Raw genomic sequence first — 17,567 nt, forward strand, 5'->3', positions numbered from 1 at the left:
AAGGTCCTTGTGCTGGGAAAGGAAAGAACTGATGCAGGCTGAATCTCCCCGCCTGAATCGTATCTCGGAACCAATTATTCACAAAGCTGTGTTTTGTCATAGGCACGTAGAAATGTGACTACCCCCTCCCCACCTTTCTAAGCATCCTAGAATGGATGGTCTTGGACAGCCAACAAGTGACAGAAAATAGAAAGAAAGTGATGGGAGAAGAAGAACTTTCAATAAAAAATACATTATTAAAATGAATAGTACGCGGAAATTGGAAGGGTAATACTTCAATGTTTTATACAGTACTGGTAAACCTGACTCCTCCAAGAGGAGCACTCACTGTACTTTGTAATTAAATGTTAATAGTAATGGCTCTTGAAAGAGAGAGAATCCCCTTTATCACCTTCTACTAGACTGCATTTTAAAACCACCACAAATCAAATCCATATGACCTACCTTTTCAAATGTGGCCATCTTTCACAGAATAAATAAATAAGAAATTGAGCTAATCCACTTCAGGTACCACATTGAACAGAAGACATGGGTCATTTTACGACATAATTCAATTTATTAATGTATCCTGAAATGTTTAATGTCAAGAATTTGCAAAACAAAAATGTTGTGGTATGCTGACGCAGCTAAAGGGACACTGTCATTGTAATGTCATTGTTGCACTGATTCCTTCGCCAAGGTTCGCTCTGTTCCGCTACCAAAAATGCACTTTAAAACATCTGGTACAAGGGCAGCCCCAGAAGCATCAGCATTTTCCGTTTTTCTTTCAGATTTCCAGCATCCGCGGTATTTTGCTTTAATACCAGTATATGTCCGACTAATTCCAAAGCAGGGACCTATACATCTTGCTTCATAGCAGCCATAGCCAACTGCAGTCATGTCAAAACCCATTTTAAAATACAATTTACCATAATTTTCCTTCCTTTTATATGTGCTTTTCAACATGTAGAAAATATGATGTTAAATGTAGTAACTTGTACTCATCAAATCTTGGCACCTCCCCTGCCCCCTGACCACCCCCCCCCCCCTCCCCCCACCAATAAAGAACGTAATCAGGCAATATAATTAGATGCTTCCCACTTGCACATATGGTACTAGTATTGTACCAGCAACTGTGGAATTATCCCAGTGGCACTGTCTTCAGAACTGTAATTGTCCTAATGTAATATGATCAATGTTGTATATCCTTTTCTTCAGAAATAAAACTCTTCAATAGTAGAATTAGTAGCTTCTGTTCCCATACAAATGTAGCGCAGTAATGCCTTTGGTAGCTACTGTTTCCTCACATCTGCCAAGATATACCTCTGCCCCTACAGCAGCATCCATTATGCAGGCCTGTTTTAAATGTTTTAACATTTGCTTATGTGCAAGAGTTTAGATGACAGCTCAGTAATTGATAAGGGAAGTTAGAGACAGGCCTGACGGATGTTGTGCTGGTTTTGATATGGCATCTTTCCCCATGAGCCTTCAGACAAATAGCAGCCTTTTGTTCTACTCCCAGCCACCCATATACACATATATCAATATGGCACTCCCATTTGTTGTGATGTGGTTGAATTTGATATTGGGGTCCTTCCTTACACTTGAATTACTGCTTCAAATAGGCAATTAGAGTGTCTACAATGGAAACCTTGAAAACTCTGTAGCCTAATGAAGCACAAATTTGGATGCAGAACATGAAGGTATTTGAAGTTGGCGTCACCCTCTGGGGAGATGATTGCCATTTGGGAGCAATCATACAGCTAGGCTACTCCTCCTATTTTCTTTTTTTTCCCCCCCATGTGAACTGTTTTTTAGATTTAGTTTTGTCTGCAGCAAAGTGGAAGAGAATCTGCATCATTTTGTCATATTGATGCCAGCACCTGTTATTTTTTTGTTGCTGCTAGTTCATTTGCCAGTGTTTGAATGTGTTATTTGATTGAGGGACTGTTCTACTCCTTTAATATTCATCTACAGTTTCTTCCTCGCCCCATCTGCTAGTGGAGAGTAGTTGTGGATTAGCTCGTCTGCAGGTACAGGTTTCGCAAGAGGTAACTGCAGCCTGGCTGCCAAAGCAAGCCCACTGAGAGCAGCTGTCTAGCCTCCCCCTTTTGCACTTTACCCTCCGTGGGCCCTCTGAATCTTCCTGGCTGGAGGCATAAATCATCGTCTTGTCACTAGCTCTTGGTTTCTGTATTATGCAATGCCGAAATTCATATGGAGCTGTTGGAACATAAAGATAGATGTTGACTAACCTAAAAAAAAGGTTTCTCCTCATACATCTTAACAATATTACTTTTTGTTTTGCAGTAACACCTCCAGTAAGGTACAGTATTAGAATTACTGAAGCCAATATCTGTTAATTTACTAATTTATAGTTATTATTAGTACACTATTGTAATTCTGACCACATTATTCAAGGGCTGTTAATGTAACTGTCCAAATAGTTGTTTGGTGCAGATTATATTTTGAAGGAATTGATACACTTCAGACATTAATGGGGATTTTCCTCCTCTCCAGGCGACAGAAACCAAGCAAGCAACAGTTAAACTTGTCTATCTGTCAGCATTCCACCTCATTTCCACTGTCCTATTTTAACCCGTTCTTCTGATCAAGTAGCTGAAACAGTCACCTGAAACTTTTGTTAACATGCAGGTCAGACTTTGATTATGCCATTGGGTCCCGATTGCAATTTTGGGGGTCGGCATTCTCTGACCTCGCTCGTGGCTGGGATTCTCCGGTCCCACTGCTCTGAATGGAGATTTGGCTGAGCGCTGAATTGTCTGTTCTCAAGGCAGGGAGTGTGAGACCGGAGAATTCAGACCTTTAACTCTAGCCCGAAGGGGAAGCAGTTATGGCTTTCCCGTCAGGTGAAGTCAGTAGGAGGGAGGATCCGGAGTTAACCTAAGTCCATATATTTTACTTCCATTGCAGGTCTAGGAGCAGCAGAAGCTGCCCTGGACTTCCCTACTTCTCCCTCACGGGACCCTCCCAAAACCCTTTCCCAACAACCTACCTCAATGCTGGTGACCTCTTGACATCCAAATTTCCACTCCCATTCATCGATCAGCTGCTACATGTCACCCATTTACAGCGGAGGCTGAGCAATGACACATAGATGTGGCCTTGGAATTAAAATCGTACTGGCTGTGGTGGGTTTTGGCACTCCACCCATCCACCTGGCTAAAATCAGGGCTCTTGTGTCTGCAATCGTAGAAAGGCGAGTTCTAAATTTTGGACCATATTTTATGCTTCAGTCAATCGGAGCATGATGTTACCTACATTAGTGAAACAGAGCAGTAATGATGTTTTATTTGAAAATGCAGCTAATGTAGTGGCCCCATGTAACATACTTTAAAGAATGAATGTCACTCTCAGTTGAGCTTATTGTAAACTATACATCTATATTTGATTACTTTTTCATTGTGCTTGTGCATTACCAAACATGGTACAATCTCCATTTCACTAAAATGACATTTCGGCTATACTTTAGACATTTCTATGAAGCAGAGACCCTAAAACCTCATTTTAATTTAGAAAGGCACCAGCCATGAATAGCTTCTGACTAAACCAATTTGCGTAGTAAAATGCATAGAGGCATTCCAATTACAAATTGATGAAGAAGTAACTGATGTAATATTTCCGGTCAACCTTTACTTCATCTTATAGGAAGGTCTTTTCTCAAATGTTTTAGCTTGTTCACATACACGGGGTTCATTGCCATTTGCTTATTTGTATACTTATTTGTTGTTCTCGTTAGTTCCATTGGAAAGCACATTTGCATTTACGAAACTCCAAAATCAAAATGTAAATAAGTATTTAATATGAAAATTTCTTTAGTTCTCATTCTTTGACATTTACTTGTTAATTTAGCAGAAGCTTTCCATAATGACAAGCTGGTGGCCTTTTGCAATTCTAGTAGATAAAAGCAAAAGAGAGAGAGAAAAAAAAACAAATGCTACTACATACTTTATCATATTGGACAAAAGGAAGATTTTTTTTTAACCATTCCAAAGTTGTAAAGTAAGTCCCCATAGATTTACTATTGATCAGGTAAGCATTTCCTGAACATGTTGTACTGTCAGGAGCTAATGGTGATTTTTGTCAAGTGTTGCCTTCTGGGAGCTTGAATACAATTAAGGGGTAAGTGTTGGTGAATATTTTCGTACCCTTTAGAGGGTCTCCGGGGAGGAACTAGCGAGGGACACGAGTCACTTCCAGCTGCACCACGCTCTCCACAAGTAGCATTTAAAACAATGCCGCTTCTGACTGGCTGCCTTCCAAAATAACTTCCTCGTTTGAATTCAGAAATGGCGAATTAATCCCCTCACACTATTTCCCTGCCGAAAGATATTTTTATTATTTTGTGTCCAATGTGAAGTAAGTTGAACATTTGTCTTCTGTACTTGCACAGGGTTGGAACCTATTGCCTTGAACTCCTCCTTTTATTGAAATAGATCAATTGCTTTAAAGTCCTTAAATTTCCAAAACAAATCTTTTGCAGAATAAGCATTTTATTCATCCAAATTTGCAGGTATTTAGATACAAGATTTAGGAATCCTATTGTTGGTTAACAACCAAAGGAGCCCAACAAACATATTTTACCACGCAGTTAATATCAATGCTAGGTTTCTTGGCCACTAGTTTTTTTTTATTTACTAACATTTAAAAAGTCACCTATATTAATGAGTAAAATACATATGGCAGCTAGTGTATTTTTATGTGAACTTCATCATTGCCAGAGCCACCATCCATACACCAGATTATAAAATAGTTCCTTAGATTCCGAATGTAGCTTAGTGGCAGATGGACGGAGCATTCTTGAATTCCACTCTGTTTGCTTACATTTATGTAGATTGTCGCCTCTGGTTCATGAACCCATGACGAACAGAAACAAAATAGCACTGTGAATACGGCTCAGAATTACATTTCTATTGATTGCTTGGTCATCTTAAGAGATTTTCATCCTGTTGCTATAAGTATTTTAATTAGTTTTAAGATGGTGGCATTTACATTTGCGAAAGGTGTAGAGTTTATTTTTTTCATCATCTGCTGCGGTTTTATATTGATAATTTCCACAGAGGCAGAACTTTCACTTTCAGAAGGTGATTAGCCAACAACAGTCTAAAACTTTAAAAATAATACTTCATGGTTAACTTTAAACAGGCAAAGTGATGAAGTGACGATCTTTAGAAACATATTTAAAAATCTATGCATAGGAATTTTGATATCCAAATGATAATTCAAATTTTTATACTACTGATGGATCAATCCTCCAGCATGTTTACCATTTTGAGAAACCACTTTCATGATAATTAATTTGCAATGCTAAAATAAATTCAAGAGCAGCATTGAAGGCAAGTCCTAAGTTGCCTTAAGATTCCCAATTTATAGCTGTATTAGCCAAACTCACATTATCCTTCAATTCTTAATGATTCTTTTTTTTCAGCAGATTTAGTTAAAAGTTAAATGCTGAAATAATAAATTTGGTTCGATCTTCAATTATGTAGTGTTGTTTCTTGAAATACAATATTAGGTGATGTTTTAAAATCCATTATGTAAGCTAGGAAATGTTTAAATATATAAATATTACCCCAGAATTGTGCCATCAGTAAATGCAAGCCGTCACAATTCTTTCATCTTCACAGTCAGGTATTTATTTCCTTTTTTGCGTTTTGAACAATGCCCTTTATCTACACAAGCACAGTAAACACATGCACACTTTGAATAATGTAGCCTCTCAGAAAGTTTTAACTGATTTGTGAAAGGAAAGTAGTCATATCACTGCCTAAAATATTCACCTAAGCCCCACAAGCTGTTTAAATGTCTAATTTGGGCTATATATGGGAGTTGCTAAAGTATGGAGATAAGATTAACCTTCCAGTTGCAAGTGAAGCTCTGGCTAAGACCTCTGGTTCTGCATTCCAAGTGTCAAAATGTTGTCACAAGACACAAGTGGAATGTGGTGATCTCTGCATGGTAATCTTAACATTGGCTCTGGTTAAACACAGTGTATGATAATTTGATGTCAATACTCTGATTGCCTCTGAATAAATTGTTCATTAAAATGGTTTTGACTTGTAATGCCTACTATTCAATCCAGACAGAATTTTTTTTTAACCAAGATAGCTCAATATTTTCCTGCCCGTACAGATTTGTGTATGACTGCAAATGCATTGGCAAGAGAATTGTATAGAGACAAACTGCTCCTTACATTGTTTGTTATTACACAACAGTTCTACATGGTATCAATCACAAAATATCCCACATAGTTTCTCAAGTAACCTTTTAAGAAGCTCGGATTAGTGAGTGTAACAGTGAGAAAGCTGAAGAGCAGACAAATGGGTCATGAGTTAATAAGATTTTGATGGCTGCAGGAAAATGCGATACTTTATTGCTTCATACAATAGCTTGTTAGTACAACATAGTCTTCCTTTCCTCTTAAAGCATTAACAACTGCAAATGCCTGCAATGCACTTTTGACACCAGCCTGACCGGGAGTCTCATGCATGCTCACCAGGGATGAGTAGTAGTTGTTGGCATAGCAAACAGTGTTTGTGACCTCTTAGCACTCTAGACAGCTGTTAAGACCCTGCCTTTAATAGGCAAGGTTAGCAGGGTGTAGGCTTCTTCTCCGTGCACTGACCAGAGCTCTTAATGCATAAAGGGGAGAACAAAAGACTGATGACAGCTCCTGATGTCTGGGCATTTCAAAAGCTGGCTCAAAAGTTCATCGTGATAGACTGGATTAGTGCACATTACAGCACCATTTGCCAAATACGGACACAGTATTCCAGTAGCCTTTCTATACATGTTAGGTTATCCATCATGCAAACTATGCTAGCTGCACCTGGAAGGATGTTTCTTCTTGTACAGTTATTTTAGCTGCCATGATAAATCCAGCTATTAGAATTTGAAGTCACTTACTCCAGCAGCCCTTTTTTTTTGTGTACTGCTGAGGTAATATCATCTGAATCACCCAGATGGGAACCTGACTTCATGAAAAAAGGGGAAATAAGTTAAGGAAATAAAAACTGCTTTTAGCAGAGTTAAGGTGCCTCAAATCTATTTCAAAACGTGGCAAGGTGACAGCTGTTAATGGAAATTAGGGACCGTCCCACTAGAATTACTGGTGATTAGAAATTTCAGAAAAGCTGAGTAGGATACGGATTCGTAATAATTTTTATAAACGCTATTGTATCGAACCTGGTCAGATTATTAATATCATTGAATAGCGCAGCAGTTCAAAGTTAGCATTTTCACGTCAGCGCATTAGATTGTGTTCCCTATGCGCTGTGTATTGGGGAATTCTGCAACTGTTCCCATATTCAAACTAAGAAGGGAAAAAAAAGATGTCACAGAGGGTCACAAATTATGTTCAGGTTTGACAGATTGTAGCCTTGCTTTACAAGAGCAGTAACATCTCATTTGTCACAGTTTGATCAGTAAGTGCGTGAATGCAAGCGGAAGGCTTTCCATCTCTGCACCAATTTAATAGTTCTGAGGCTGTCACCGGACTAGAGCCACCTGCCTAAGAATTGCAACACTGATCTGTTTTAATTTAATCGGCCGTCAATCGGAATGAAATCATAAATCGTCTCCTTTGATTCCGCTGGCAGTATATTTTTTTCCGTGATATTGCAGCGTTAGAAAACGCATTTTTTTTTTGAAGGCCTGTGTAGGCAGCATTTAACACCCCTGAAAATCAAAGCCTAGTGGGATTCTCACACTTTAGATTTGTCTTGCAGTTATTGCTTTGCTAACTGATGTTTGGCGTAGGAATTTCCTGAGCAGGTTGAGATGGAAGTGGGGTTGCCGTGGATTTTTATTTTCTCCCCTGCTCTTTGGGCAAAATAGGATGAGCAACTCTTGTGCATGAAGAAACATTATCATTTTTTTTAATGGGCAGATTTGAGCGACAAAATAAAAAAACTGTGGAGCGCTGTAGCGACAAACTTGGTCACCACACCAGATAAGATAAATGCAACCAAAAGCAGATTTTCCCCCTCCCCCATGATGAAAATAACAAATGACAGCACATGCCCTGAAGGAGGCTGCTGTCTCTTTAAGTGAGTTTACTAAATGCATTTCAGTTTTGAGAGTAAATGGAGTTAGTCTATTGTACATGTTTAATTCCCTATTAGTCCCCAGTGTTTACTGCTGTGGCCAAGCTGGGGCACCTGTAAATTGGGTTAAATACAACACATTGTCTAAACATATCACAGTTACAATCATTCACCTCGAATGGTGATAAGAAACCTCTTGTATTATTGAATCTACAATGGGGAGGCTCTGCAGGCACAGAGATAACAGCTAGTTATTTCTCCTTAAGTAGAAAGAAAAACAGTGGCTTGAGCTTGCTGTTATGACTGTGACATTAATTATAACTCACTGAATTGTTTTATGCTGCTGGAGTGGTTTTGAGATTAAGCTCGCCCTCCAAGCTCCTGTGCATATGGCTCTGATTAAAAATATTTGTCATTCAAGAAAACTTTCATTTTCAAGCAGAGATGATGTATTTATTTTTCTCTGTGTAATCTTGCAGTTTTAATTAGTGGCACGCCAAAAAAACAGATTGGAATTATTTCAGCCGAGCAATTAAAATGGAATGCTAAGTGAAAGCTATTTCAGGTCCCCTATAGGGATTTAATGTTAACAATGTGTACTTTTTCTTTGGTGAATCCTTGATAAGCAGGAGGGCTCGACAGCTTTCATTATCATCAGAAGCACTTCATGGTCATTCTTTACTGTTTGAAAGCAATATTTGTTCATTGTAAATGGTCAATTTTTTCAGGCTTTTGAAATATAATTTACAATTTTTAATTTGATCCAATTTGATTAAATCATTAATTAGTTTGGAGTTAATTTTCTGAAAAATAAACTGAGCAATGTGGGTTAGCTCTGTTAAGTTTACAGTGAGCGAGGTATAAGTAGCAGGAAATAAGCTGACACGAACACGGGCAGACATGTTGTTAAACTTGGTGACTACTAAGTATAGCATTTTGTGTCATTGCCTCTGCAGTCACCCATCCTAGAAAGACACCAGATGGTGTCATTGTGATAATGCACAGTGGATACAGGATATATTGAGTGACATCACAACAGTAGTGTGTAATGAATAAGGGTGTACTGCCAAAACTTTGATTTCAGTGCGAATACCGAGTTCGCCTCTCCAGTAGTCTAACATATTGTACAGTATCTGGCAGCTATTTTTTAACCCAAAGATGGGTAGATTAGTTTACTGGTCTGTATTCAAAAACTGGTAATGTTAAATCGATGTATCAGTGGACCAATCTGCAGTGACGCCAATAACGTATTAGTAACTGAGAATGCAAATTCATTTCACTCTTAAAAGGCATGCTGGAAAAGCAGAACTTTCTTGTGCGGTCAGGGTTCCTTCTTAATAGTAGCAGTTGCAACCAATTCTCTCCTTTTGAAACCACACATTTTAACTTCTGCAAAAGGTTACAACAAACTCACTGTGCTGATTATACTGTCGATATTGCTATCCCCAGAAACTTAGCTCAACTGACCGCCTCCTGAGCAGTTATACTTCTTTAATACTGTAATCAGACTGCCACTGCCAATATCAAATCAGTAGCTGCTGTTTGGATTTTAGCTAGCCAGTATGCATGGCGAATTGCCTGGCTGAAACCTCAGTTATTTTGGCCAGAGGAGAGCTCTGCAAGTGCATTCATCCACAAGCTTGTCTTGTACCAATTTTGTTTATTTATTAATGTCACAAGTAAGCTTACATAAACACTGCAATGAAGTTACTGTGAAAATCCCCTATTCATAGAATCATAGAACCCTACAGTGCAGAAAGAGGCCATTCGGCCCTCGAGTCTGCACCGACCACAATCCCACCCAGGCCCTATCCCCATGCAGTTACCCTAGCTAGTGCCCCTGACACTAAGGGGCAATTTAGTATGGCCAATCCACCTAACCCACACATCTTTGGACTGTGGGAGGAAACCGGAGCACGCGGAGAAAGTCCACACAGACATGGGGAGAATATGCAGTCTCCACACAGACAGTGACCCAAGCCGGGAATCGAATCCAGGTCCCTGGCGCTGTAAGGCAGCAGTGCTAACCACTGTGCCACCATGTCGCAATTTTGAGTTGGAGTGGCAATGCGTGCTAGGTTTTGTTTCTAATGCACAATTTTGCTGTTCTAATTCCATTTGCTTCATGCTAGCATAGAAAATAATTGCTCATGAAGGCTAGCAAACCCCGGTATGGACATGGAAAGAAATATTGACTAATGTGTTTTTTCCCGAGATGCTACAAAAGTAATGAAAAGAAGCATTTTGAATCCGTGTTGAGTTCATAAAGAATCATACTGGAAGATTAACATTCCAAAGGCTATTTCTATGTTAATTCTAAAAGTGCTATTTAAACAGAAGAGTGACAGCAGAATAAGCTTTGGATAATCATTTTGTACAGCTCTTTATCCAATTCACTTCAGATCTAATGGTGTCTGTGTCCACGCAGACACTCAACATTTATTCTCCTCCCTCCCCAAAACAAAAAGTTAAACAGAAGTTGCGGCTCGCATATTAAATATGCATCCATCCATTGTTGAAATCATTGAAAACATGGCATTTCTATGTGGGTAATATTAGAATTTGAGTTCATACTTTAAGAGGACAGTCTTGCTGTAACAAAATTAGCAAGTATTGATTGGGGAAGATGAATTGAGAATAACCTAGTGGTCTAGTGATAAGGATTCAGAGGTTGCAGGTTAGAGCCCAAGGGCCACCTGACACTTGACTCTGCCAACCTCGAGTGTGATGCATTTTGTCAGCTTCTAGCCAGACGACTAGAAAGAATGCTTCACATTGTCTTAAATGAAAAGCAGTAAACACATTATCCTAATCTACCCTTTTGCAGCCAGTTCTTCTGCTGTATTACTGTGAAGTGAGATGAAATACAAGTTTTGTTCAGTTTGCCCTTGCAGTTGAAAGAGGTAAATGACCATGAGGGGAATTTTCAGAAAATGATGAATTTTATTGGAGAGATAAAAGCCAATGCCATATTCAGCTAGATTTACAATGTTTAATCAACTTTACACAGATGATTACCAATTTAAAGAAAATAAAGCAATTTTCCTTCGATATGTTTTCTCCAATTGTGTAGCAGAAAGGATGTGGATAAATGTTCAGTTAAAAGCACTAAAGTGATACGAAAATAAGCAATCTTGAATGATAATCAGGAATAAATTGGCAAAATGATAAAATAACACAGTTCAAAATATTTTTGATCATCCTTTTGATCGCCATCTCATTTTCTCCATGAGACCAAAAACTTAAGGCAAATCAGATTTAAAATTAGAAACTTTTGTGGTGATATGTCTGTAAATAATGGATGGGATTTTCTTCCTTCCCACTGGCAGGATCTTCTGGTCCTGCCGAAAGTGACACCCCCGCAGCAGGGATGGGCGAGCCATGCAAAATGCCATAGATATCAGCGGGACTGGAAGATCCTTCCAGAGGCCAATAGTGAGCCACTTCCACCACTGGAAAACATGCCGCAGGGGAACCGGAAAATCCCACCCGGCGTTTCTGTTGGAGGCTTGCACCTGTCTCAGAAGCTTGATTGTTTCATATGACTAGTCTATCTCCCATAGCCTTGTTCGTCAAGTGAGAATGGTGGGAGTTGGGGAAAGGTGGGATAATTGGATTGGGGCACCCAGATACAATCCCATCCCCATTTTAATGTCAAGCATTCTGGCCATTTTTTATTTAATACTCGAATGTTGTATTATTCATAGAATAGAATCCCTGCAGTGCAGAAGAGATCATTCGGCCCACTGAGTCTGCACTGACTCTCTGTCAGAGTAGCTTACCCACATCCTCTACCCCATCTTATCCCCGTAACCTCACACATTTCACATGGCTAATCCATCTAATCTACACATAGTGGGAAAATAAGGGGCAATTTGCCATGGCCAATCTACCCAACCTATATTTAAGTAGCAAAACTGGTGCCAAAGCTGGGTGGACCATAGGAGAAAGGTTGGATAGTTTGGACCTATACCCATTGGAAGAATGAGAAGTGATCTTATTGAAATATAGAAGATCCTGAGAGAACTTGGTAGGGTGGGTACTGAAACTGTTTCACCTTGTGTGAGAGACTAGAACTAGGGGTCACAGGCTAAGACTAAGAGTTCTCCCTTTTATGACAGAGTTAAGGAGAAATCTTTTCTTGCAAAGGGTTATTGGTATGCAGAACTCTTTCCCTCAAAGAACAGTGAAAGCTGGGTCAATGAATTTAAGATTTGGTTAGATAGATTTTTGATAGACAAGGGAGTTTAGGGTTATGGGGGGGGCAGACCGGAAAGTGGAGTTGAGATGACAAGATGATCAGCCATGCTCTTATCGAATGGCAGAGCAGGCTCAAAGCACCAAATGCTTACTCCTGCTCCTATATTCTATGCTCCTAAATGCAATACAGAATTAGGGAAGAGCAAATGCAAGGCTGAGACAGAAAGGACATTATTACAAGATATTCAGGCACTTTGCTAGACAGTGTCCAGCTTCCCAATTGATTCAGTCCCTACTAGGGCAGAAATCCTGGTCCCTACGAGTTGCCCACCAATTAGAAACCAGTTGCTCTAGTACCAGGAGTGGTGGCCAGTAGTACACTCAGGACGGGGATCCCAAGATATAGGTGAATGTGAGTGGGATAGGGATCACGGGGAGAGGTTGCCAGCCAGGGCAGGGAGAGTGGGATTGACTTAGTGGCAGGGGTTTGGCATCCTGCAGGGGTCCCCCCCTTATGGCAGGTCTCTTGACCAGGCACAGAATGCCAGTGATTGAGGGGCTCCTCCTGGTCGACCGCTGGCAAACCCAACAAGCTTTCCTAGGAGGCCTTGAAAAGGTGATGGCATTCCCATACCGCACCCTCCCTCACTTGGATCAAACCCACCTCCTGCACTGTCTTCAAACTCATCTCATGGAACATGAAGTTCCACACAAGACTTTTGCTATCTTGTGTAAGTACCTGTGACTGTATTGCCAATTTGGTATTCTTCATCTTGTTGTGGCCAGTTTGCTTTGATGAAACCAATTCTGTGGCCAAATAAAAGTCATGGTCTGAAATTCTCCCATCTCGTCCGCCACGTGATTCGTAGCAGGTGAGACAGAAAGTTGGGCAGACCATTCAAACGTCCGTTGAGCTCAGGTAAGAATTTCCAGTCTTGGGGTTCGGTGGGGGGGATGCCGGAGAATCCCACACATGGTTTTAAGCGCATTTGGCTGAATTTTGCCTCGTGAGATTGTGTTTGTAACAGGGAGAAATACGGCGGAAGATCTGTGAATGTGTCTAAGAGTTTGTAAAATTACGGCCAGATTGAATACATGAAGAAATTCAGACCATGTAGTTTCAAAAAAGCCAAAAGTAGCTTCTGCAGTGAAATGTGATTTAAATGAGGGTTTTGATGGTCATTTGTCTGGCAAACTGGAAGCTAAAATTCTCCTTTGGCTGAAATCGGAAACAGCCTTGTTGTTTATTGGGGTGAAACGAGGTGATCAACTGGCTATATATATTAATCGATTACAAATTTAATTGACTAATAATCATTCACTTGATTAAAGGTTTGGCTGTCATATTTGTTTATTCTATTGATATTCATTGTGTTTCCCAATTAATCAGTGGTATAAATTGAAATAATTGCACTCTTCGTTAGTATTAATTGAATCTCTTCATGCATGTTGAAAATTATTAACCCTCACACTGTTGAACAGAATCAAATCTGTGGCAGATTGGCATCGCTGGTTGGCCAGCATTTATTGCCCATCCCGAGTTGCCCTCGAGAAGGTGGTGGTGAGCTGCCTTTTTGAAACGCCGTAGTCCACATGCCATGGGTTGACCCGCTTTTAGAGGGGGGGTGGGGGGCGGAGAGACAGCTCTCCCAATTTTGACACGAGCCCCAGATGTTAGGGAAGGAAGCACTTGCAGGGTCGACAGGGCTGCTTGTTTTGCTGTTATCTTCTCCAATGCCTAGGGCGATACCAGTTGGGTCTGTTTTGTTTCATTTTTCTTTGTTGAAACTTTGTAGCAATTGATACAACTGAGGGCTAAGTGTAAAGTTCAAACTTAAAAGAAAAAATATCGATGTATTCCACCCTGAAGACAATTCAACTGCTTGTGAAAGTCTGAGTGGAAGGCAAAGTCAGTGATTTCTATGCCCAAAAATTGGGCACTTTGTATATCGAGTGAAAAGGGAAAAACAATTTAATTGACTGGTGGCATGACTTTCAGATGAAATGATGGGATCAACTCTCACCCAAAATTGGTATGGGTTTGGCAAGAGTGACTGCACCACCTGCCTAAACTGGCCACAGAAGGCTGGAACCAATCTTAGGCCTGGGGGGTCTTCAGTCGTAATTTGGGGGAGCTGCCAACCGCTTAATGAGCCGACAGATCCTCGTCAACCAGGGAATGGAAATTAGGCTGTTCCATGGACTGGTTGAGCTGGAAATCTACAGTAAAGGAGGAGGTGCGCTGGGTGGGGCGCTTTCAGAAGCTGGCAGAGGATTGCACTACTACAGCCCCTGACCCCACAGCTTTCCCCCTTTGAGGGCCACTGTTTAGATTGGTTGTGCAAAATGGCTCAATGTGCACTGAGCAAGGGACATCCATTTTTATATGATAATTGCAAACAATGTCCTACAACCCAAAGATTAGCAGCCTCTCATGTGATTTTTAGCAAGTAGACTATGTCTGCAGGTACATTTGAAGATTGAGTCCAAGGTTCATCTCCCTTGTTGACTGTCAACCATTTATTTTCATTATTTTCTGGAGCACTGGGTACATTTATCGTCTCCCCCAGTGGTCCCGTAGATGAACTGAACGACTATCTCGGCTGTTTCAGACGGCAGCTAAAAGTCAACTATGTTGGTGTATGTTTGGAATCACATGCAGGCCAAGTCATTTAATGATGGCAGCTTTCGTTCAATTGGTGAACTTTTGCTGTTACTGGTTTTCTGTTTCCACATTTTAAAAATGTAATTCAGCTTCTCGAGCTTCCACAGTGGCATTTGAAATCAGATTCTACAGATTATTAATCTAGACCTATGGATTACTCACCCAGTAACATAATCACAACATAAGCATACTGGTGGGTGGTCATTAAAAGTGGTTCCCATATGTAGGATTATAGATGCAATATCGGAGCCTTCATTTTTATGATATTGAGCTGAATTGAAGGTTCCCGAGTGGCTGGTTGATGGCCTTATCATCAGGTCCTCATGTCAGCTACGCTGTCAGTTGCCTACATTCTCATGGCGCTGGAGCGTGGCGGCACGGTGGCACAGTGGCAAGCACTGCTGCCTCACAGCACCAGGGACCCTGGTTCGATTCCCAGCTTGGATCACTGTCAATGCAGAGTCTGCACATTCTGTGTCTGTGTGGGTTTCCTCAGGGTGCTCCGGTTCCTCCCACAGTCCAAAAGATGTGCTGGTTAAATGCATTGGCCATGCTAAATTCTCCCTCAGTGTACCCGAACAGGTGCCAGAATGTGGCGACTTGGGTATTTTCACAGTAACTTCATTGCAGTTAATGTAAGCCTACTTGTGACACTAATAAATAAACTTAAAACTTCTTGCGAGCTGTCCCCAGCATGCGCTCTAATTATCTCTTTTACTCTCAAAATACAAAGAGAACAAAGAAAATTACAGCACAGAAACAGGCCCTTCGGCCCTCCAAGCCTGCACCGACCATGCTGCCCGACTGAACTAAAACCCTTCTGGGGACCATATCCCTCTACTCCCATCCTATTCATGTATTTATCCAGACAGCCCTGAAAACTCACTATCATATCTGTTTCCACTACCTCCCCCAGTGGCGAGTTCCAGGCACCCACCACCCTCTGTGTAGAAACAAAAAAAACTTGCCTCGTACATCTCCTTTAAACCTTGTCCCTCGCATCTTAAACTTATGCCCCCTAGTAATTGACTCTTCCACCCTGGGAAAAAGCTTCTGACTATACACTCTGTCCATGCCCCTCATAATCCTGTAGACTTCTATCAGGTCGCCCCTCGACCTCCATCGTTCCAGTGAGAACAAACCAAGTTTCTCCAACCTCTCCTCATAGCTAATGCCCTCCATACCAGGCAACATCTTGGCAAATCTTCTCTGCACCCCCTCCAAAGCCTCCACATCCTTCTGGTAGTGTGGTGACCAGAATTGAACACTATATTCCAAGTACGGCCAAACTAAGGTTCTATGAAGCTGCAACATGACTTGCCAATTTTTAAACTCAGTGGCCCGGCCGATGAAGGCAAGTATACCTTCTTGACTACCTTCTCCACCTGCGTTGCCATTTTCAGTGGCCTGAGTACTTGTACACCCATACTCTTAAGGGTTCTGCCATTTCCTGTATATATACTCTCGTTCCATGCTTTTAAAACTATACTCTAACTCTTATAAACTCTATGTTGATTTTTCTCTCCACCCTCGCTATGACTGTAACACTATATTCTGCACCCTCTTCGTTCCTTCTCTCCTGCGTTCTCTATGAACGGTATGTTTTGTCTGTATAGCGGCAAGAAACACTACTTTTCACTGTATTCCAATACATGTAACAATAAATCAAAGCAAGGAATGATGCATAACATGGTGTGAAAAAGCAGGGATTTTTTTAAGAGGTCTGTCTTTATCCAACCCTTATCATAAAATGTAAAGCCCATGTTATCTTACAGTATTCCTATTAAGCACTCATATAATCCACAGTAAGTTTGTTTTTCAAATAGATTCTCGTTTTAACTTCCAATACAAATTATTTCCAAAAAGAATAAAACATTTGAGTAACAGTCCCTCTCCAACAACCACTTTTTATTAATGGAACCACGTTTCATTATGTTTGGATGACAGCGATCTTTCAGGTGTAATCAACATGTTAGATGTAGACTTGTAATTTTAAAGTTTCACTCCAAGTATTGTTTGTCTTTCATAGTAACCTGCAAATAGAATAGTTTTTGTTGAATCAAGTATGCGCACGATTTGGATCAATGGTGCTCACTCTTGGTTCCAATTGAGTTTCCAAATGGCGTATGAGGTACACCACACCTTAATGGGTGAGTCATCCAACGAGCGGGTTGGTAAAGGCATTGATGTGAACAACGGACATGGGTAAAGGTTAGCAGAGTAAGTAGATCATGAGGTCAATCGGAGTGCAATGTCAGCACAATCACCAACACTGCCACTTTAGACCTTAATGCTTTAAAATTAATACTGCTCTTAACCATGCATGCCCGAATATACATTCAACAACATCACCCACCCCACTAACATGTTATTTAAATGAATCGTCAATTAATTGCAGGATTACAAGTTAGTTGTTGGTTGATTTCTTCTGGTTGTTACTTGATTCTAGAAGTGGTTAGTCTTTTCTATAATTATTTCAAATTACCAAAGTCTGCAGAGTACAGTGTGGCAGGTTCTGAAGAACTCTTTGCTGACTTTAAGCTTCTGCACAATCCAGTTGCTCCCACACATGGCTGCACTGAGTAGGCGTGCCCCATGGATTAATCATGACTTGGAGAATGAGCAGAAGATCTGCAGAGTAGGACAAGCTGCTAGAA

General features: G+C 40.6%; 1 protein-coding gene across 7 annotated transcripts in view; it reads left to right on the forward strand.

Moving 5' to 3' along the window:
- The window catches only part of esrrga (estrogen-related receptor gamma a), a 264,166-nt gene that overhangs the window by 189,716 nt on the left and 56,883 nt on the right, over positions 1–17,567 (forward strand). The window lies entirely within an intron of this gene.

Source organism: Mustelus asterias, chromosome 15, assembly GCF_964213995.1.
Source record: "Mustelus asterias chromosome 15, sMusAst1.hap1.1, whole genome shotgun sequence".
NCBI classification, from domain to species: domain Eukaryota; kingdom Metazoa; phylum Chordata; class Chondrichthyes; order Carcharhiniformes; family Triakidae; genus Mustelus; species Mustelus asterias.